We start from the raw sequence: 23,436 nt of genomic DNA on the forward strand, positions 1-23,436 counted from the left end.
GAAAGTGTAAAATCCCAGGACGGTCTGTCGCAACGTAACACGAGGCGAAACGATTTTCTGCGTCCAGGTTTGTCAAGTTTCTTAACCGCCCCCGTGGGCACGTTGCTCGCCTCCGGTTAAATCACCGATAATTGCTCGAACGATCGTAGCCTGGAATTCAATTTCCTTGCAAGTTCGCGAAAGAGATCGAGAAACCTGGACAGCTTTTCACGCGGAACACCAAAATTGGATTCTTTTTAAGCGAAACGATCGCGAATCGTCTAGTAAGTTTCTAGGGAATTTCCAGACGATTTTCACTATCGGGATTTGATGGAAATCGTTAACTGCTCGAAGATCGTTGTCGACTAGAAATTGACGTTACGATGATGCAGCAAACATGGAATATTAGAAACATTGTGAGTTATGAAACAGTGTTTGCATGACAAACGCCGTTAAACATCTTTTCCTCCTCTCTCATGAAGGAACAAAATTCGTCATCTTCAAAGATATACATTGTAAAGACGTAACATATGAAATACGTTGAAAATGTTGAAATATGAATATGAAAATTCAAAAACATTATTTTTTAATTTTTATGTATGTATCATTGTGTATCATTTTAAAGTTGAAATACGATCTATATCCGATTACATACAATTGTAACTTTTCAACATTGCGTAATATGAACGCACTTATTGTAGAATTCAACAAAGTATGAGTTGTCAATTAGAATAAAAATCTTACATTGTAACATTTGTTGTAACAGCAAATCGAAGAAAAAGATAAGAACGCAACAGTTGAGTAATAATTATTTTATCAATATAATTAAATGTCAGTTAAATAAATTCATGGATATAGTTATTATTCAAATGTATTATTCATAAAGCCATACATCACTTTTTACGCGTACGAAGTCTAATTTTTCTATTTGCTATTATCTATTGGATGACAACTTCGTTTTATAAGTATATATAACCTCGAAAGTACTTAAAAGAAAACCTTGTCGAAAAAGTCCTGCACGTTTTATTCAGAATTTCTCCTTATGCTCATCCCATGTTCAGGATTTATGTTTTTATCTCTTTTATTTATTTATACTTTTACACGTTTATATCTTCATACGTTTATAAACCTAAGAAATTCTGATTTTCCTGACACAAATATAAATAACACCAAATAAAACACTCAGCATGTATTGATATGCGTTTCATAAGAGTTCATTGCGTGCTATGATCGCTGGCAAAAACCACCGTACCCTCGAGGGCTGGTAACGTGGGGGTAGCCACTTGCTGAAGAGGTTTTATATTGAACTGACCACCTTTGCAAGCTCAAAATGTATAATCGATAAATCCACGTGTTTCTCCTACGTTAACAACTATCGTATGAGGGATTATAAGAGCCTTATCTCGATTAGCTTCCAGTTAGCGTGTATCAATAGCTTGTCATTAATCCCGCGATATTTAAGCCGTTATCAACTCAGAAACATTCGCACCATCCACACTCAATTTTCTAGTACGATCCGCTATCTAATAAATGTCACAATTCTTTATACTTGCAAGCGATCCTCGTTATCCCTTATCTTACGCGCTAATTACATTTAGTAGCCTTTTTTATTTTACTAGCTACTACTTTACTAGCAAATACTTGTCAGCTTATCATTCCAGTAGCAAATAATCTTTACTGCTATATCTCTCGTAGACCTCGGTCTAGTGTCTCGAGCAACGATGATTAAATTATCTAAACTATAAACACGGTGTATTGTATCGAATTTTGTAACAAATAGAATCAAATTTTGGAATTTTAAGGATTCGATTAATTGTACGAATTGATGCGAACGAACGCATCAATCGGAGCGATTTCCGCGAAGAATCGAAGCGCGAATGTATTCGTGTTCAAGCAAGAGAAACGAATCCTCGAAAGACAAACATTTACCAGCGAATTGAAGCTGATACGGACTGCTTCTGGCTCGACAGCGTCGTTAGACAGCTAGCCGGATTCCTCGAGGAGTTTGTGTATATAGCCGCGACATATGCAACGGATCGTCGAGCTCGTCTTGCACGATCGCGCAATGCTCTGATGGCTTGCCAAAGTAGCATCGATCTCTTCCATCTCGTCGAAGAAATTGCTCGGTTACGCGTATACCGTGAAGCGTGTCCGCACACACTACGCATACATCCTGCGCTATGGAAAACGGTGAATCCTACGAGTTCGACGCTTCACGCGATGTTGCTGTCGCTGTTCTTGCGAAAATCCTGTCTGAGGAACGACTGATCGCTTGTCGCGGTATAAATTTCAGACGATAAGCAGAAATTTCTACAGTGATAAAAAAAAAAAAAAAAAAATGAATGAGTTAACAAGATAGTATATTTGAGATTTTCGGTCTATAATCTTTGAATTTATGAAACAAATTGTGCGATTAAAATTGTGTTTATCGAATATAGAATCGAAGATAGAATGATAAAAAATAGAATTGAAAAGTTCTGTCTGATGCCCGTATTGTATTTATATAAAGAGTACGAAATGCTTAGCCAAAATAATGAAGTTATGTTCATCGTTTGGAACTGAATATTTGCCCAACGTTTCGTTCATGTTGCAATCTACTTTTTCAGGATAGTTTTGAAGCTCATAATTGTGACTCGCTAAATTTTGCTAATTATCAATTCTGCATACAATTTTGATTTATAGCTTTGCATCTTTCTACAAATTCTTTCTTCACACATTCCAGCATAAATAAAGTTTAACACCGTTGATTTTATAATCTCCCTATAATATCCTTCATATATAGAAAAGTAATAAAGATTAGGGGAATGTCATTTGTTGTTCTCGTGAAATTATGCATTTTCATCGCGATTGCATGAGCGTATTCGTCGAATATCAGACGAAACTCCGTGAAATTGCTTCAAACGTGTAATGCTAAACCCCTCTCTTAGGCGTGTATCGGTGAAGTTATCAGTCGTTGCAATAAAAATGATAGACCAACGATGGCACTGCCAGCTGCGTGACTTTCATGATTTGACGGAAGTAGTTGATAAACGTGATTAGATAGACTTATGTGTATTTAAACCATATCTCCAGCGTTTTACGAAATTGCAACTTAAATATGTATGTAAATTATTCTCATCATAGCATCTATGTAAGCGTTAAATTTCTCCCAACATAACGATCGAATCTTCGAATATAGTAAATCGTTCGAATAATAATACGTTCTGATGGCGATTATTCGAATATTCAATGTTTCATTGTATCTCGTACATACATCGATGCTTCTGTCATCCAAGGGATATTAATCGCTTTCGGTAGAGCACGCGAGCGATTTATGGAGCACCCTGTCACGAATGGGATTCTTTACCAAGTTGATCGGGCGACTCGGCTATGTTCAAGTTGCCAACCACCATTCTTCCTATGTTGTGTCTCGTGCAGGGTCAGGTAGCATAATTAAGAATAACCTCGATCCTTGTTGACTCACGCGTGTCTCCATCTCGGTACCACCTGGCACTCGCGTTTGCAGACATGCAAACCACTTTCGTCGTAGTCACCACATTATCCCATAAAAATCTCACTTTTTGCACGATATCACCAGTTAGTAGTAAATCATGCTGCGTTCTTCGATCCATTAAAAAGCCAATCGTGTTCTTTTACCGTCAACTTTCTTAATTTTTAGAGAAAATTTTCCACTTTAATCTTTCCATCAGCTATCATGGGTGAAATTTCACCATCATTGTTCTCCAACAATACCATCGTAATATTGTTTGTAATTATTGTAAATACTAACTTTTCCGGTATTTTATATATTACATCGAATAATGATAAGACAGTTGCATTTGTTCGACTTTATTGACTTCTTATTCTTAGTTAGTATCTTTGGATCATAGATAGCTACGATAATCTGAGTTATTCTTTCATTAGATTGTTTGTTCTTTGAATACTTAATTCTCTTATATTCTACTAGGTAGGCTCGTCTCCCGAAAATCAAACACTTTTACATTAAACGCGGATAAATGTTGGAAAGAATAACACGAAACACGAATCTGTAACGTTCGCGATAATTCCAATTAAAAACGTTGCATAGAAACGTGACATAAAAATGTTATAAATTTTGGCTAATCTTTTTATACATATAGGCTGGATATTTTACGCGATAAGTGTCATTCATGGTACATACTAGTGATTTTAATACACGCATTATTAATAAATACAACTTATTCTATTGTAGCCACATATTGGTATCATTCATCTATTGAGGCTCATTAGAAAGTTATTAAAAATCCTAGGTATTAATTGATGGTTAGAGTAAGAAAATGAACTTTCGTCCATGATAACGGAAATGTGACTTTTTTGTGTTTCTCTTACGGTATTACAGATCTTGTTGCTTAACAGAAATAAAAATGAAATATGAATACTTGAAGATCATGACAAAATTAATTAGCCTGTACTCGTATTGCAAAATGCTTTCAATTACGGAACAGAATTTGCATGATCATCCCGTGACTATCTGAACATTTCAGTTGAATTACGCAAATGTGGATGCAAAAAAGGTCATATCACGATTACATCGCGCATTCTTCTGTTATTTGACGTTTCTGAGGTTAAATAAGATTCATGAGCAGCTCTATTTTAATAGTTTTATTAGCATATTGCACTTAAGTAAATGTCAAGTGTTATCTATACTGATAACATATTGCATAAGATTGTTAGGCGTTAATTAAGAAAATCTGTGATTAGCGATTTGAATAACTCGTCTTTCTTAGTATGGCCTATGAAATCTTATTCTGGTTAAAAACCCTTTTGCTCATTTTGTTGAAACATTTTTTACTGATTTCATTTTTTAAGGCATATTCTGTTGTTTTCAAAAATATAGTTCCGTGACATTGTCTTAAGGTTGAGTTCGCTATATCCATAAGTCAAACCAAACGTATGGAGATACAGGTTGATGATAAGAATATGACATTGGCACCTGCCGACGTGATATGTTTGTTCCAAACTCAAAACCGATTCGTAGCGATATCTTTCGAAGAAAGTCACGCCGATATGGGCAATGACCTCGAGCCGAGCGATTCACAAGGAGTTTGTGCTTTTAATTTTAATTTTATTTTGCAGACTGATGCACGTTCTTTGTGTTTTCAGTGGAAACGTTCATCGATTTTGGCAATACCGATCGACATAGTGAGGACACACCTTGAAACTTGCGATTTGCATTTCCATGGCATATTTACTTACCTATGATATATGTATGTATATTTTGATATCTTCGTTATATATTTATTCATTATAACGTTTTGTATTTGTTGAAGATACAAAATTATCCCAACTTTATGATACGGATAGCACATCTGCTGTTTTCTTGAGAAATTGGAATTTCTCGCATCGCACATTATAAAAATTTACAATTCAAATCACGTCGACAATGTAATTAACATCTTTAAGCGCTCGACGGTTTCGCTTAATAGCAGACGACGTGTTATAAACTTCGACCCCAGATTAGAATTCGATAATAGACCACCGGATGAGATCGCCAACGGGACGTTACTCTACGCATCCTCGACCAGGTACGTACAAGACGTACCAATAGTTCAACAGTCACCTAGAATATAAGCACCAGGCGCTTCGAGAATAGGACTCTTACGTTTCATATCTCTTACGTTTGGTACCCCACTGGGGGTAGCCACCCACATGATAATCAAACAGCCAAAAAATTCTACCAAATGTCCAAATCGGACGAATTGTGGATGTAAACAACTAAATAAGAAAAAAAGGTATCTCTTACGTTTCATATTCTTTTACGTTTGTACTAAACATTTCAAATGAACGTAAATATGACAAGCAAACTAGAACTCTTTAAACTCCCTCCAGTTTGAGCGTTAATATCTTTCAAGGTTCGCGACCCAACCGAACAGTTTTCAATTTAACTGATCGTCACCTAGTTGAGAGAACGCAACAGTATTTCTTTCATTTCTTTTTCCAAATATTTGTTTGTTTGTTTCAAACAGCTTTCGCTTCTTTCTTTCAACATCTCTAGTTTATGCAATTACTAAAAATCTACGAAATCTTGTAAATCTAATTTTCGAAATTTATTATAATGTATTATTACTATTATTATTATTATTATTATTATTATTATTGTTATTATTATTGTTATTATTATTATTATTATTATTAGAGTAACGTGAAGAATTCGATAAAAAATTTATTATTGTATTGTACTATGTAATATAGTGGTGCAATACGGCAATTACTTGCAACAACTAAGCACTTTCTATATCCAAGTAAAGATAAGACTCGAAATGATATCGCATATTCATTATCGTGACACGCACTTTTGCTTATTAATATAAATAGTATAATCTTTATGATAAACATTGACGTTAACATTCATAACTCTGATAAGAAAGTGTTCATTTGGGTTCCATTTATTCTCTAAAAATTATGTCGATATTTAATTAATTCATTATATAGATATGATTTGAGATAATGTGAGATTTGCTTAGAAAGAGAAAGAAAAAATTTCATATCCCGTGATAAATCTTTATCGTGACACTATAAGCATTTTTGTTCGATGTAGACTGTAGATCATTTTATGCTCTTCAACTTTAATCATATCAAAGCTATAATAATTAAACAGATCCGTGGTAGATATAAGTAGAAAATAATTATCTTTTTCAATTTTTCCTTCATTGAACTTCGTTGCTTATTTAAAACCGAACAACAAACGATTTCTATAAGGAAATGATTGAAGTTGCAATGAAATGTATTAAATGGTTTCACCGTGGTTCCCGCAAAATTGAAAACTTTTTCCATATACAGAACGAAGACGACCTTTACAAACACGCGCATGAACATCTGATTGCTTTAGAAATGATTAATTGTGATGTTGCACATATAAATGAAAATAAAAATGATGCCACGTTATAAAGAACGTACTAGATATCTTTGATACATAATATACATAGTACAATTCTAAGGTAGCATTTATATCAAGTGCCTGAAATAATAAAGAAAATATCTAATAAGTAAATAATGAAGAAATTACAATTACCTAGATATGGAAATCAATCGAAATTGACAAATAACATGTGCGTGAAACGTCTCTACTTGGAATCGTGCAAGTATCGATGACCATAATTATGCATCTGACACGTTGCGATTATACGAATACATTGAAATTTTCATAAATATTAATTGAGGATGGTATTGATCTTCCATAGCCTGTAATTATTATAACTACATATTAGAAATACATACATATTATTTGGTAAGAGTGACATGGACATTTGACGTTGATAAATTCATGACGTAGATCATAAAACAGAAAATGAAAAAAGAAATATGGAAGCATTAAAATGTAGAGTGTGCAGTAACAGAGTAACATTTGGAGTGGAATGACCTTGCACAAATGTCGGTTAATTCTATGTTAGGAAGAAATTATCCTAAAGATTTATCATATATTATCTTTACCTTGTATAATTTATTGAATTTTGACTGGAAATTTGATAAGAAAGTTTATCCTTATCTCATGAAAGAGAAGTATATTTGAACTTATTAACCGAAGTAATTAATTGATTAGGAAATACTGTTGTAATATTCGAAAGTTATGCTATTTCAGGTTATTCATTATATCTCGTATAACATTGTTTTACGCATGTTCAATGGTCGGACTTTATCACTTTCTCGATATTTCAATAAACCATCCATCACAATTACCAAATACCAACAGATTCGTGTTTCGTGTAATATTTATATTTAAATTATATTAGTCAGTTAGCTGTCAGCTACGATAGTTAAAAATACACATGGAAACACATGCAATACGCAAAAACAAAATGACACAGATTGACGAGACGACGAAGATTCATGTCAAAACATATGTACGAGAACAAATTCATCTAAATTGACAGACAACAACGATCTGTAGTAAATCATGTATACATATGTTACGTTAAAAAAAAAACATTGTACAAACTGACAAAATGACGATGATTCGTGTCAAAGAACCGTATCACTCTGCAGATTTAGTATAGAAAAGAAGATTATAAATTCTATGACACGTTTTTAATAATTTTCTTATTAAATCGTGTTAACTTACCAATCAAAAAATGATCTTTTCAACGAACCAAAATACTATCAATAAGAATAAAGAAATTGATACGAAGAATATCATAATTAGTTTAATTATATAAGAGGGACCTAATAAATACTAAAAATAAAATCACCATTAATTAATAATGCTAGAAAAATCAGTAGTAAAAGATATATCACGTTCGAACAAAATCATGTAATCAGTCTATATATTTAACTTTATAGATGCGATATCGCATTAATTACGATTCAGATTGTCGCTATCAGAATCATAACATCATCCTCACTTGCCTCGCAGAAACCAGTCAGAATCGCGGCGTATCACCTAAATTTACGAGTTGTATCTGGAAGCTACATTTCATTCGAATTTTCATACATGTCGTTCAAACGTCTCTCCCTCTGCTTTCTTTCCCTTTCGTTCCTTTATATAGATACTATATATCTCGTATTTCCTTTGCTTTCCTTTTTTTTCCTTTTTTTTACTAAGCAAACCATGACATCGCGATATCTCTCGACGGGCAATAGACGACCGACGCGAACGTTACGAACGTCCTTCGGAACTTTTTCCAGTGCACGCGTATTGGACGCGGATAAACTAGAAAATATTATCCCGCCGTTATATCGTTGTGCCTTTATCATGTCGCGTTTCTCTTCGGTGAATCAGTGCACTCGTCGTTCTGTAATGAACACCAGATACATACATCGTGCTACATACTGCTGGCTTCGTCTGATTCCTCGTAACTCAAGACGAGCAGCATCGTCGTATGCTGCGTATTCGCTTGTTCCTGCGGCTCGTTGATTCAACGACGTCGTTTCCTTTCGTTTGTTCGTGCGTGAAATTGCGACGAGAGATAGTTTAACAGTGAAAAAGTTGAAAAAATGACGGGTTTCAGAGTCTTTTGCTACTACAATTAGAAACACATAATGGTTTTGGCAAAAGCAACGTTAACTTTTATCGAGATTGTAGTATAAGTATACTTATGTATATTTATATATGTAGGATATTTTAGTATGTTTGTAATAAGTACATATATGTGGTATATTTATATTTTGTTTTTAATTATAATTATCCGTGTACAGTACTGGGTTACCGTATAAATTTAGTCGCTCACCAAATCTTCCAATTAACCCTCAATCTGAAGATCCTCGTTAACTTTTTGCATCACTCAGAGTTACTTGTTTCGTCGATTAAAAAATTTCCCCCGTGCTTTCTAAGAAAATTATGCAACAATTACGTACCTTGCCTTTTTTCCTGCTCAATTACGATAATTCGTCGTATGTAAAATAACAGATTACCTTATGAAGGATATACCAAAGTTTCCATTGTTTGCATATGCAATAAATAATAGTGTGTGTTATTTTTATATATATCGAAAGGTATTTTTGTTCTTTTTGTGCTACTTCATCTACGAGAAGAACAATATACGCATATTAAGACACTCAGTCGTGTTCCATCGTGAATTTTCCTTTTTTCAATCCCATTTCCTCTCTTGGCGTAAGAACAGCACAAAACAATATCGGCAACAATATAAACAACTAAGAGAAAAAGAAGACAGCGAGAAAAGGGCGGAAAAGAAAAGGAACGGAGGTAGGAAAAAAGTTCGATTACGCGGCGTCATCGGACCAGCATTGGTGCGTTTCACGGCTGTTTGCGTCGATTCCTTTTTTCCTTTTCTGGCGCGCATTTCACACCGCCAACTTTAATGAGATACGCACGGAGGTGTGCATTATCGACTCGTGGGGCAGGAGAGCGTAGCCGGTCGCTTTGCCCGGCGGAACGCGATTGTCGCCGTTGAAATTTTCATGCGCGACTTGTCCGAACCTATGTATACGTTGCGTATACACTTCAACGACCATGGAGACGGCCACGGTTTCACCAGGCTTGTCGTGTCCCGAGAATTCTCACGTTATCTTTTTCCTCTTCTCTTTGTTTCTTCTCTTGCTACATTTTTCTCCTACCTTCATCCTCTTGTTACATTTTTCTTCTTCCTTCATCCTCTTGCTACATATTTCTTCTTCCTTCATCCTCTTGCCTACTTTATTTTTTGTTGCGCGTATGTAGCCGCGATGCGATTGTCTTACTTTATGCGCTACACGATGACGCAGCTTTGCGCGATATGCTTATTAACCCTTAGCGGATGAAACGAAGCTCAAAAACGTCGGTATTTATAAAACTATTCCAAACTTAAAAAAATAATCCGCTGTGTATCAGCTACACTGACGCTTATTTTAAATTTCGATGTAAAATCTCACCATTATTTAGTTCATTGCTTGTTATGCAATGACTATGAAGATCAAACGCTATTACAAACAAGAATATAAAGAATATAATCTTTCAACCCTAAACGAACATAACCCGGTCCGCCTGTAACGATTCCCGGGAAAATATCAAGCTCTTTACATCTCAAAATTTCTTTCCTTTCTTCTCTTTTTCCTTGTTCAAAGATAAACGGTGCTAGAATCCGGATCCTCGGACGGGATATGAATCACACGTCGGAATCCAGTGCAATCTGTCTGCCAGACGGTTTGCTTCCGGTGTCGTTTATCGAGTACGCGGCGATCGGATAGAACACGCGTGGCTGTGTACTGTGTATACACGCACACGAGGAATCCCGATGGAATCCCGACGGAATAGGCTAAGAGAGCACTTGAGGATGCCTAGTCTCTGGCAGTGAACGGCGGCACGAGTGGCGGACATTTCGGTGCCTCCAAAGCTCATTGGTCCGCAGCTGACGTGTACAAGGAAATGGCATTTAACGGATTAAAAGCGGCCATCCAGACAGCTAACGCAATGGTTCCCGATAACGGCTGGCTAGAGTTAGAATATTTTTTTCCCCGTTCCCCTTCTATCCTTTTTTTTTTTTTTGTGTTTTTCTACTTTTTGCTTTTTGCTTCTATTTTTCCCCGTGTTTCTTTTTTAGATCGTTTTTTGGTTTCTCGTCGAGCATTCGTTTTTTTTTCATCCCGGGCTCGCTTCGCTCGCGTACACGCGCGACCAGCCTATTGATTTCGCACAAAGTGCCGACCATTCCAACCTACGAATCGCTTTACTTCCATCGAACCATCACCGATAAGGATATCGACGATACTCGCGATTTCAGGAAGTAAGTGAAAATGAACTATTAAGATTTGCTGATCTGATTCTTTGCGTTTGTTAACAGGAAACTCGAAGAAAATGATGGATCGTGGCACTCGGTTAAATGGAGAACACTCCTGCGGACGCAGGAAGGGTGTATCATAATTTAAGAGCTATTCGCTGCGGTGATGCTGGTTCGCTGAGTAGGTGTTACGATTGATGGTTGTTGGGAGTTTGAACATGTTTTCTACGGTGAAGTTTTGTGGTAAGTGGTTTAACGATTGAATGTAATCTTGAGAAACAGAATGTGTTTACACCTGATATTATAGTTCTCTTAGTTTATTATCGTTCTATTATCATTTTTTTTAAATTATAGTTATATTAGTTGATTTAAGGCTAGCAGTTCCTTAATCGAATATATCAGTTTTGTAATCATTCTGCCATAATCATTTCATAAATATATATGTATATGGTGTTCACATTTTCTAAGATAGTTTCTGTAAAAAAAAAAAGACGATAAGAAAATATTATATCGTATTCAGTTTTATATAAAAGTATCATTGTTAAAATATGCTGTAAATCCATTTCGGTTAACAGAAGAAGGGATCTTAAGGACAAAAAGCCGGACGTTACAAGTTCAAAAGCATCTCTTTGTATAAATAAAATTTTGTTAGAAAAATTATTTTATATATATAGTTATACAGTTATGTAGATAGTGTAGTACATAAATCAAGAAAACCACTATCATGCCGCAAGTGATAAGTATAATACAACACGCATTTTGTGTAACCGTATCATGCCACGACCTTTTAGCAGAGACAGCCGTAACGAAAGACTTTCAGCACCAACCCCGCCTTCCTCGGTTTCTTCTCTTTCTACTCTTTCGTTGTTACGTTGCTCATAAAAGTTCTCTACGCTCTTATGTAATGTGTAATGCTTCCTAATAACGACCTTATATCTACAACTTTTACAACGACTTATACAACGATCATTTCTCTTATAACAACGGAGAATCTAAAGAAAAAAGCACAAGAAGTTGACGACTGTCGAATATAAAGCGTTCTGGAGCATCCAAAAAATTTAATTTGCCTGCTCTATGTAGCTCTATAAAACGTAGACGAAGAACATAAAAACGAGACACTCGGTTAAAGGTGAATAGAGTTTCCAATACAAAGAAGCCTTGTAATATCGTCGTCGTGAGATCGCAAAAATATTTTTCATGGAAAAACACACGGGAGCCTCGCGGCTCTGTAATAACCTTTCACCTGTGACACACAGATGAAGAAAATAACGAAATTTTCAAACTCGATGATGTCAACGATCGGTTTCGCTACGTTAACGAGATTTATGCAGTCGGCGCGTCGGTTTCGTCGCATCAGCGGATCTGTCATTAAAAACGGATTACGAGCCGATTATTTTCGTGAAAACGTCCAGCTTTTTATTTCGGCTAATCGTAAATGCCCCGTAAGTGGATGTGAAAAAAGACCAATTAAGCATCGTTTTTCATTGCTCGATTCTCGTAATGTATTGTCATCGGAGGATGTTAATCTGTCAATTATTTCGAACAATGCACAAACTAAATTCCAACGCATGTTGGATAAAAATGACTTCCTCTGCACGAAAGATAACTGAACTCGGAACAGAAAATTGTTCGCCATCCTCCCTCAAGCTCGTTTCCTTCTCTTCCGCGAGATTTCTTTTTTTTTTTTTTTTCGCTAGTCTTTGAACTTTCGTTTCAGTGCGTTCACCGGAAATGCAATCGGCAGAAATAACAAACACTTGGTATTCCACGGAGCTCGTGTTTGCATATTCGTTTGTTTCGTGACAAAGGCTTGAATCCGGTGTTCAAGGCAGAATCATCAGCGTCGCTTCTGCGCTTTGAAAGTATTGAATTTTTTACTACGTTCGTCGTTCACTGGAGTGTCTACGTTCACGTGGCTCTCTAGTCACGCCACGAGAGATTTCTAAATAAAATTCACGCGTAACAGCATCTGGGAAACGCGAAGACATTAGGAGGAACGGTAACGTCGAAAAGACTAGAACGAGAAGAATGGAGTCGCGACAAGATCTTCGATCGCGGTTTTCGCGTGAATTTTAATGAAAATCAAACTCGAAGAACACTCGAATAGGGGAATGGGAGAAGGCAGGCGCTCGATGATCGCTTTTGTTCCAAGCCCTGAAATCCTATTTGAGTACGATCTCCTTAATCCGGAATCTCTCGAAAGAGATTACAGGGATAATTTTGCCGAATCGATCTTAATCAGCTTTTCGTCTGCCTACAAACCGATGTCGAGAAACTCGACGAACCGTCTAGCTCCATTGGTGCCTGTGTCAAGAGCTAGACACGCTTCTAGTAAAACGTTCCATTTCGTCGGTGGTTTCGCACGCGCGAGATCGTTCCTCCAACTTCCATTCCCTCTCTCAGGTACCATCTCTCGAGCTCTCTCATTTGAGCAACGATAGAAACGAATCCGAGTTCGTGGAACGAGGTTACACGGGTAAAAACAGTCAATTCCCGATCGTGAAACTTTCTCGATTCCCCGCGATTCAGCCTGCTGTTTAACGATGGAGAAGCGTAACGATAAGTTGAAAAGTCGGATCGCGTCCATGGCGCGCACTGCTGCGCCGATGGCAGCTAATTGTATACTATGGTCATTGATTCTTGGCTATATTGGAACGAGAGTTATCAATTGGTCCAATATTATGAGAGATATACGTAAAAGAGAATTATGGAGAATATGGAATGTGATAAATTGACTGTTTGGATGATTCGATATGCACATACAACTGAATCTCGATAATACGGAAACTTTTGATAATTGCCTTTCGTTCTGCCGTGATAACCTCTACAACTTGCAATTTACGTTATCTCCCATCTTATCTTCAACGTATTTTATATGCGTTATTTTACTTGTCCAAGTCGCAGTCACAAATGTTGAAATGGTCACCACTTCTAAGAAAACTCTACATCTGGTCTTTTTTTAATTTTCTCAAGCACTGAAGCCATCGACAGCGTGTAGATAAAAGACTGCGACAAAGACAGACCATAAACAGTAGACAGGCGACGTTGGCTTCGGGGTTTTCAATTATTGGGTAACACAGCTAGCGTGCGGATCTGGACCAGCTCAAATTGTATTCTTACTTATAATTACACTTCTATTTAAATATATTTTCTACCTTACAATTTATCCACGAGTTTCTCTGTTTACACATCGAATAACCTCAACAACAAAGAAGCCCAATTTCGGCAAGAATTTTCCTTTGTAAGACGAAGTTTGATCACTACTACTATAACGTCTACGAATCTAAAAATATAAATGCTTTTACAGAGTCTCTTCGAGTCATTGGATTATGTTTTGTACTATTGTTGTTGATTTGTAATTAATAAAAATCTGGATAGCGATTATTTCATTCATCACGTTCCTTACAGAGACAGCTCGCATACTTGCAAAAAGTATGGTAAAATCGCGTTTTCTTCGTATCTTTTTCGTGGCAAGCAGCTCTTAAATTTTCATGAAAACTCAACCAGATTTTCAAACGCCCTTTGTCTTTCATCTTTGTAATCTACATTCCTCTCGAAATACATAAAATATTATGGTATACAAAAGCAAAATTCCTTGATCGTGGAATGATAATGGTTTTATATTACCACATTCGCTGAATTCAGTGATAAGTATAAATGAAGGAGAAGTAAGCATCATTTTCCAGCCTATCCTCTCTACTTTTCATAGTCATTCCAATCCATTAATTCATCTTATAGAATTTTGTGAATTTTTGATATTGTCATTATGAAAGGAGATCTCAAGGATTTGTTTAATATTTTTGTCCTTCCTCCACTTATTAGGTTGTCCGAAATGTTTCTTTCGTTTTATAAGGAAATAATAGACGCACAATGTTTTTTATTTTATAATAGTTTATTGAATTATGCACGGACATAGTAATAGAAATATAACGAAATGGATCATACCTAATTCAATAAAATAATATAAAACAGAAATTGTTGTTCATCTATTATCACCTTATGAAACGAAAGAAACTTTTCGGACAACCTAATATCTTCTACAATGTACAATATTAAAGTTCGAAGTATTTCAAGTATTATGTATGTAGTATCGGGAAAAGGACCTAATAAACATCGAGTTAACCATGAACAATGTCGCGAGAGCCGAGGCGCCGTCGGGTCCATAAATGTGTCATCGGTCTTTTCAAGTGCTTAGTTTCGTAGAAAAGGCCTACGTGACCCTGGCCTCGAGCGTCTGCGGAACACGCGTGTGGTGGGCCTAGGAAAAGACAAAGGGATGCGAGAATGGCCAGAATGCGAGTGGAGAAGTGGCAGTCTGAGTTGAGAGGTCACGGAGTGTGAATCGGGAAGTCAAGGCGTGTGTGATAATGATACGTACGACGATGTTGTAATCGGTTTTTGTTACTGAGTATTGCTTATTAAACTACACTAAACCCTAATTGAATCATCATTACTTGTCCTTACTCTAAGATCTATAAGTTACTACATGTATATATATATTTCAATATTATAATAGCAGTTTTGTCCAAATTATAGAATCTTTCCTCTATATTTCTGACTTGCGTAGTCACACGAAGGAAATATGTAAAATATAATCGACGAACTTTTCCATGTGTTTTATTTTTTAAGTCATTACATCTTATGTAACATTTTACATCATTTTGCAACTATAATACGTTTAGTTACTCTAGTCAGTTTAGTACTGTTAGTCCTAATAATACATTTTCTTCATTTCGATAAAATAATACTTGTTATATTACTTCGTATTACTGTAAAAGCATTTGAATCGAAAACCTTCGATTCATCGTGATAATCCTATGCCTCTTTCAAATCCAAGTTCAACCACTGTTACTGTGATGTCTATGCTACGAAAAACGAGATACGAGCGAGATTGTTTCTGAAACCAACTCAATTCTGCGTTTCGACGAACCGTCGATTCCCTTCGTTCACGCTAGACGGGCTGATCGAGATTAATCGCATTCCGCCGGTCAGGGTGACCGACCCTTCTCTGATTGACGACAGCGATTAATGCAGGTCGTCGGGTTGTGCTCAGGGTAAACTGGCGTGTCCTCGATGTGGACGCGTCCACGAGGAAGCACGTGATGTTTGCATGCGAGAAGCACGTTCACTCGCGTCCTCATTAACGGCCAGATGGCTGTTGACGCATCGTTCGCGCATCGTCGAGCATGTCCAGTTTCACGCTCTTTTGGCTCCTCGAATTTCTATCGACATACGCCGTTAAGACGTCTGTCCGTTTCAGAGAAAAATTACCGCAAATGCTCTGTAGAGTCGCTAACCGGTGTGTCGCGGAATTCTAATAATTATTTCACGTTTGTCATGATATAAGGAAGATTAGAAGTCGTTGCTTCAGAATGTTTCTCGCGAGTGGACGTTGCGTCTGGAACCGACTAACCAAAGATACACAAGCTCACGAACGAACGTACGAAACGTAGTTTCGTTTCCAAGGGGTTCGACAGGCGGAGGAATGGGCGGTGAATAATTCATCAAATACCAACTACACTTTTAGGGAATAACTCGGTTTACCACGCGTCATCGTGGCTCGTTTTCTCCCTTTTCCTCTTTTTTTTTTTCCTTTTTTTCCCGTCCACGAATTCATAGTTCGTTAGCGTCTGGTCAAACAGAGCACAGACACGCGGCCAGCATTTGTTTCGAGCAACGAGTTCAGAGGTCGAAAAATGTATGAGATCGATGGATTACATGATGGTGGTTCTGATAGCGACAATCGGAGGTGAGCTTAATAAACGTTTTGGACGAGAATATCTGTTTAAGGGAATACTTCGTTTGAAAATGTTTAAACAATATTTATATGTAAACGCACGTACAAGTTTTCTAAAGTGTTCGAACGATCTCGTGAGCCACTACATCATCTCTGCGGTCATCAATTGTTTTAGAAAAACTATTCGCAGAAGAACACGCACGCCGATAACGTAAAAAAGAATTAATTTTGCGCCCATCACCGTGGATTCCCGAGTGGAAAAGATCCGAGATAGAAGAATCCTACAAAGAAGTTGCCGCAAATCGTTTAACGAGGAACGTGTTCACGAATCCTCATCCATGGTTCATTGTACTCGTAAAAACGAATTATACGCGAGCCGATCCAGAACCAGACGTTAATTAACTCGCTCATTAAGAATCAACTCTCTGTATTCTAGAACTGGGTATTTTACTAATCGATGATCTTAGGATCGGGAATAACACTTATCAAATTCTATTCTCCTACAGAGATTCCATTGTATTTCTAACGTGACGATTGAAAATTTAGGTTTGGAAGAGCGTTGTGAGTTAGAATTTTATGAAATTTTAGGTATAGAAAGAGAAAATTAGTCGTCCAATGAAGTATTTGCTGCTGCGATCTTTTCATTCATCGCTTAGTATTTATTTTTTAAATTACAGTGAAACAGAGTATCGAGAAATTGGTTCAAAGCTTTGATATTGGGCTGGCAACTAAGTGGGTGGTAATAAAAAACTTAGTTGCCAACTCAATAATTGTATCACGCGCGTGTCACGTGTGCGTGTGTCTCATGTCCACGACACTATGCTTGTTATCCATCGAATTAACCTTGGGTTACTGATTTAAGCGAAGTTACTGATACACGCAAAGTTACTGATACGCGCGAAGAACAATTAACGACACCAAGGTCATACTGTTTCGGACGATGACAAGCTTTTGAATTGATTCCGATTGCTGAGCGATCGTACGATACGAAACGACTGCTGCGACGCGATATACGGCTCAAGTGGTGACGATTACGAGTAGCTAACGATCCACTCGTTCGCGAACATGTGTCAATGCTGCTTGGTAATTGAAAGATTCGCACGAGATCGTTCACTGACTGAAACGATGCTTCGCTCTATGAATGTTTGAAGACGCTGTCTACGATTGCAGATCTGGCACAGAACTATCAACCGATCGTCTCGACTGATGAAACGATTCTGTCTCTCCGAACGGTTGAAGACGCGTCCACGAGCGTTAGGAGATGTTGATGAACCAGGAAATGCAGATGGGACTGCTCTCTACGAATGTTCGGAGATCGAAACGGTTCTGTGCTTCACGTCTGGTGGAGAAGACGTTATCACAGAAGGCAGACTGTATGAAACTTCTCTTTCTGAAGATTGAGAGAATTAACTATTCTTACTCCACGTCTGGTGCAGAAGATGCTAACGATTCGAAGGCACGTTTTGACTGATTAGACGAGACTGATTCCCCGACTGATGTTCACGGTTGGGCGATTCGAACGATATTGTCCGACGCCATGTTCAACTCGATCGAGCGTCCAACGAAGCCCCAAACGGAGATTCCGAAGTACGCACGCTGATTGATTTTCACTGAATGCAAGGGAATAGTCAATCAGCATGAGTCAATAATCACTCAGTGTCCTTCCGTGCGCTCGAAGCGCGGAAAGACTCTTAGCGCGTGAACGTTTTCTTTAAGAAATCCTATTGCATGACAGCGACGTGTTTGATAACGGAACGAAGGAAGTTGTACGAGAAATTGTACAAATTATATTATCATCGTTAACAATCATTTGGCGTAAAATTGTAGAAGGAACGTCACTAACAACTTCTAACTTAATTTACCAATATTACTAGTTGGTAAATTCTCGTGTAAAAGAGTCGTATTATATGTTGATCGTCATAATCCATAAGATGACAGCGATATTTCAGATCTTTCTCTTGATTTTCAATGGAATAAACGACCAAAAAAATGTTTTTCTCGCCAAACTTTTTTCGCCATTTTTTATCTGATTTTTCGTTAGTCTACCGTTAATCCAATGTTTGCGTCACGTACGTGTATTCCATTTTTTTTACTACACATGCATGGTATATTTTGATTTTACCGATCGACCTTAATGAGACATCCTTCGTCAGCGAAATTTCAAACTCGACATACACTATTTCCTTTTTTCCTGTTTTCCACGTCGAAAACGTGGCCTCCGCATGACAGCTGAAACTCTGCAACAAATAGAAAAAGACACAAGCGTCTAATGAGAGACCTGGCGTTTTACTGACATTTGCATTTCAAATCAAATCAAGTAAACGAACCTGACCAGAATCTTGGTTTGCCCTCGACGTTCACAAATCCTCTTCAACGTATTCTTATCAACGGTCCCGTTAATTTGTATGCGAGATATAAAAAGACGTAAGAATCACTTTATTCAATTTTGAACACATTCTACAAAAACAGAAAATATTATTATACCGCTGTGCAACGATGTCGTAGGGAACGTAATATGCAAGAGTACACGATATATTCAAAATACACAACACGTATCATAACATTTAAGTAGATGAAATAAAGCTTCACCTAAGTCTTACTCTGTGAATTATAACTGTGACGTATTTATAGTTGAAGCTACGAATATGTCATATAATTATCCTGAAAGTTTAAAATCTAAAATTATAATTATGTCTCTTAAAAATATAAATATGCGTAAATGTTATACAGTCTGTTTATGAGCAATATTTGAACGCAGCCCATGAGGCGCGCTTTCACAACCAAGTACATGTTGAATTTGATCCCATCCAGCGTTAATCGATTCTCGGCCTCTTCTCCTCATTCTCTCTACATCGAAAAACCGAAAAACGCGGACGAAATTAATGCCGCGTAACATAGTAAATTTCACGACAGCCATGCGAAAGGAACATGGCACTTTTTCGAGAGGGTAACGGTGTAAACGAGATACGCGGGTACAACGAGTAAATGGCCGGTCGCAGCAGGCGTCGACGGTGTCAAAAATATATCGTCGCCGGTCGTTTCTCTTCGCTCGTCGTTGTCTATGCCCGCGTGCATCTGACGGTGAGCAACGCTGAACGCGATAAATACGCGGATCCCGGCTGCCCGTCGACAGAATTAAGGGAAAAAACCCGACGACTTCTCGTTTCTCGTTGCTCGACGTTGCACTTTTACCGAACGGTCTGGCAAGCTTTATCGCGAACGCTCGTTTGTTTAAGCTACATTTAGTTTATTTCGCCGACATCCCGTCCAAAAGAGGGTGAACCGTAACGACCCCCTTAAATTGTCGATGAGTTACGTCGAGTGTAAATGAGTGGATAAATTTCCGTTAATGTTTCCTGTTATTTGGTTGGACGAAATTTACACTCGGTCGGGAATTCGTGATAATTTCGCGCGATTTATATTTCGCGGCGTAACGCTGCTGCGGCGCGTGCCACCTCTGTCGTTCTTAAAAATTTCATTACCAAGCGCAGAGTCAGTTAATTTCGTGTACGAGCCGTTAGTTAGTGGATTGCTAATATTTATGTCTCTATGAGTATAATTAAGAAAGCGTTAGCCAGATAGAAAGTTGTTTTATGTATTGAATATTATAACGCGTACTATACTTTCGGATATTACATGCAATCTAAATGCATTCGTGCAATTTTGGAATTTATATAAATGCATAAAAATCTGCAATCTGGTTATTGTTTATCGTATTTAGTAATAAATAATGTTATCAATGTGTAGCATTATCGATAAATTATTATATATCGAAGATAATAAGCACAATGCCGTGTTTGAATGATTGTGATTGCGAATGCACGTCCCCTTTTACATAACTCACTGGATCTTGCTGATTTTCAACATAATCTTCGTTAAAATCGAATAGAATCTTCGAAACATAGTATAATTTAGTTTTCCTTATAACACGGTTAATGTAATTAAACGTAACATCCATTTATATCTACCTATACGTACTAATGTATATTAATTAAACGGTCAATTAATTCCAGAAGCAAAACTTGAATTACCTGTTGAGAGGCTTAGATGTGGCAGCGTATCACGAGTAAATATGCGAGTTGTATTTCCATATATCTATATATATTTTAGACATCATTGTTTCAATTAATTTCGTTAATCTTTCATATATTTAGAACTTTTCTTATTCAATTTATATATTGTAGTCTAGAGAAAGAGCTTCTTAAATAAGCAAACAACTACACGGAACTTGACATAAACATCGATAATTACAAATACGAATTTTAGATCTAAAAAATTAGTTTCATGATATTCTGTTGTTTCATTTTTCGCGTCATAGTATTCTTTTGTATACGATTATAAAGAATAGAACGATACAGGTCTCTTCATCTCTAATTACCTCTAATTATCATTACGTAACATTCTATAAAAAAATAAAAGAGTATTTAAATACCATCGAACAGTAGCGTAATCTCTCTTATCCTATAGTACAGAGGAAAATGTTCAACGCCAAACGATAGAAGTCGTAACTGCAGTTAATAACGAATGTTCGCTCCAAGATAATGCTTTCCACTGCACAGACAGTCATTTCTGGCCGCCGCGTCCACCCTTTTACTCACCCTTTACTAAAACTCACCCTCGTAGAATTCCCAGCTAGATGACGCAAATTCGCGCTTGGCAAGGAAACAGATTTTTAAAAGACGCGAATTCCCGCAAAACCAGCGTCACCGAGACATCGAAAACCGACCTGTTATAAGTCATAATAAATCGCACGTTATGTAGGTTAACACCAGGTCTGGAAGAATCATTCCGAGAATTTACGGCGAGCTTGTTGCCAAAACCACTGGTGTAAAGAAAGGGAACTCGCAGACATAAAGGAGACGGAGACTTGCGACGATAATGGCCCTCTCAGACGAAGAAGTTAATTTGGGAAAGAGGATTCCGTCGCGGACAAAACGCTTGTAATCCTTAACAAAGGGTGGTCTCAACTTCCCTAACCTGCGTTGTCCCGAGGATGGTAATCTGCAAAGAGGGAGAACGGTCCCTCCAAGTTGATTCTTCGTTCCTCGTGTTTGACAGTGGGGGAGGTTTGTTATCGACGGACAACGTTTTAAGAATTCTTGTTTGATTGGAATCAAAGGTGTCAATATATGCATTGCTTTTTAATATTAATATTGAATTAGGGAGAAAGAAATGAACTTTATTGTAAAAATAAATTTCCCTTTTATCGTATAGAACAATGTGTTTATATCTCTATACTGTTCAAGATAATTAAAGGATCGTTTTCTATGATTTTTATATTTATTACTTGTAAATTTATTAGTATGTATGCTTTAACTATAATATTTATTATGATTCATCCTCTTGTATTTAATTTCTCATGGTTTTTAGTTTTTATATTTATAAAGCATACGATCAAGCCTTGAAATGAAAATATATTACACGTGTCGTAGGTATACTACATTTATAATAAATAATTTCCCTTTCTTTCTGCTCTCCTCGAAACAAATGTTTATGCGTTGCTTAAGCTGCTCGTATGGTTTGTTCATTTTTAATAATTATTACGTTACATAAGTGAAAAATCTCTACGTAAATGCAGCAACTCTTAAAATGCTAACAAATGCATTTGTGTATTTTTTCATATCATGAATATTATGAACATTTATGGTGATAATTTTAAAATTTGTTTCGAGTATGAAAATAAACGTGTACGTGTAGGTGTATATTCATGTTATAACGTTAATAAAGATGTACGCGAACGAATAGAGGCTCTGCTGTAAATATTTGCCATTTCTGCTTATTTTCTTTTTTTTTTCTTTACTTATTTACATTAAATTCCTATATATTTCCAATGCAAATGTAATATTTTCAGCGTGTTTGTACAGTTAAATCAATCATGCGTTGTGTGATCGCATGTTCATCGTTCGTAAGTTCATCCATTAGACTTGCTCTCCTGTATCGTTCATATATATTTATATATACTTCTCACAAAGGTTGGAAATATAAATTTTATTACTGCATACACTGGTATTTAGAAATTAATTTAGCCAAGTTACAATGTACTATTATATGTACTTACGACGATTATAATCACTGTCACTGTTACATACCCAAAGAATCTTTCCTACGATAAATCCGCTGACTTTCGACCGCATCGACCACGAAAGCGCTCGATACTACGCGATACTGCATGATGTTCAAATTCAAAGGCACTGCCAAGTATGTATTTCTGGTCACGTAACACGCATGTTCAAAGTAATCATAATTGAAACGCAGTCCAGGCACACAGTCGAGTTAATTAACGGAATATGCGTTTGCGAGATGAAACCGCGAATCAAAAGGGAATGATTCCTTTCGGAGGTTGCTGGCAGGGACGATTGTTTTGCAAGTTACCGGTCGAACGTTCCACGAAATTGCAGACGGTATTGTGCAACGATGGTACGACAGTTGGTTGGTGGCTAGCCGGTGTGCATAAATTACGAGGAGCCCTACGCTCCGATAATAAATCATGACCGTGGTACAACGCGACAGAGAATTCAGTCGGGTCGTCATTGCGTATGGAACAATTTAAGA

The 23,436-nt window shown here is 37.0% G+C and overlaps 1 protein-coding gene and 1 long non-coding RNA gene across 3 annotated transcripts in view; one reads left to right on the top strand and one right to left on the bottom strand.

Moving 5' to 3' along the window:
- The window catches only part of LOC138189641 (myrosinase 1), a 90,844-nt gene that overhangs the window by 48,363 nt on the left and 19,045 nt on the right, over positions 1 to 23,436 (top strand). The window contains exons 9-10 of one of the 2 annotated variants that reach the window (XR_011176089.1): positions 11,211 to 11,390; positions 11,723 to 11,895. The gene's annotated coding sequence lies outside the window, so the exon portion shown is untranslated. Of the gene's footprint in view, positions 1 to 11,210; positions 11,391 to 11,722; positions 11,896 to 23,436 lie in introns of those variants that run through there. The other variant, XR_011176090.1, reaches the window with a different exon arrangement.
- Positions 18,538 to 19,547, bottom strand: LOC138188376 (uncharacterized). The gene is made up of 3 exons (XR_011175493.1): positions 19,474 to 19,547; positions 19,212 to 19,341; positions 18,538 to 19,121 (listed from the first exon to the last, which is right to left on the bottom strand). It is a non-coding gene; the product is annotated as an uncharacterized LOC138188376 (long non-coding RNA).

The sequence above is a fragment of the Bombus flavifrons genome, chromosome 2, assembly GCF_040668555.2.
Source record: "Bombus flavifrons isolate JBK064 chromosome 2, iyBomFlav1_principal, whole genome shotgun sequence".
In the NCBI taxonomy this organism is placed as follows: Eukaryota; Metazoa; Arthropoda; class Insecta; order Hymenoptera; family Apidae; genus Bombus; species Bombus flavifrons.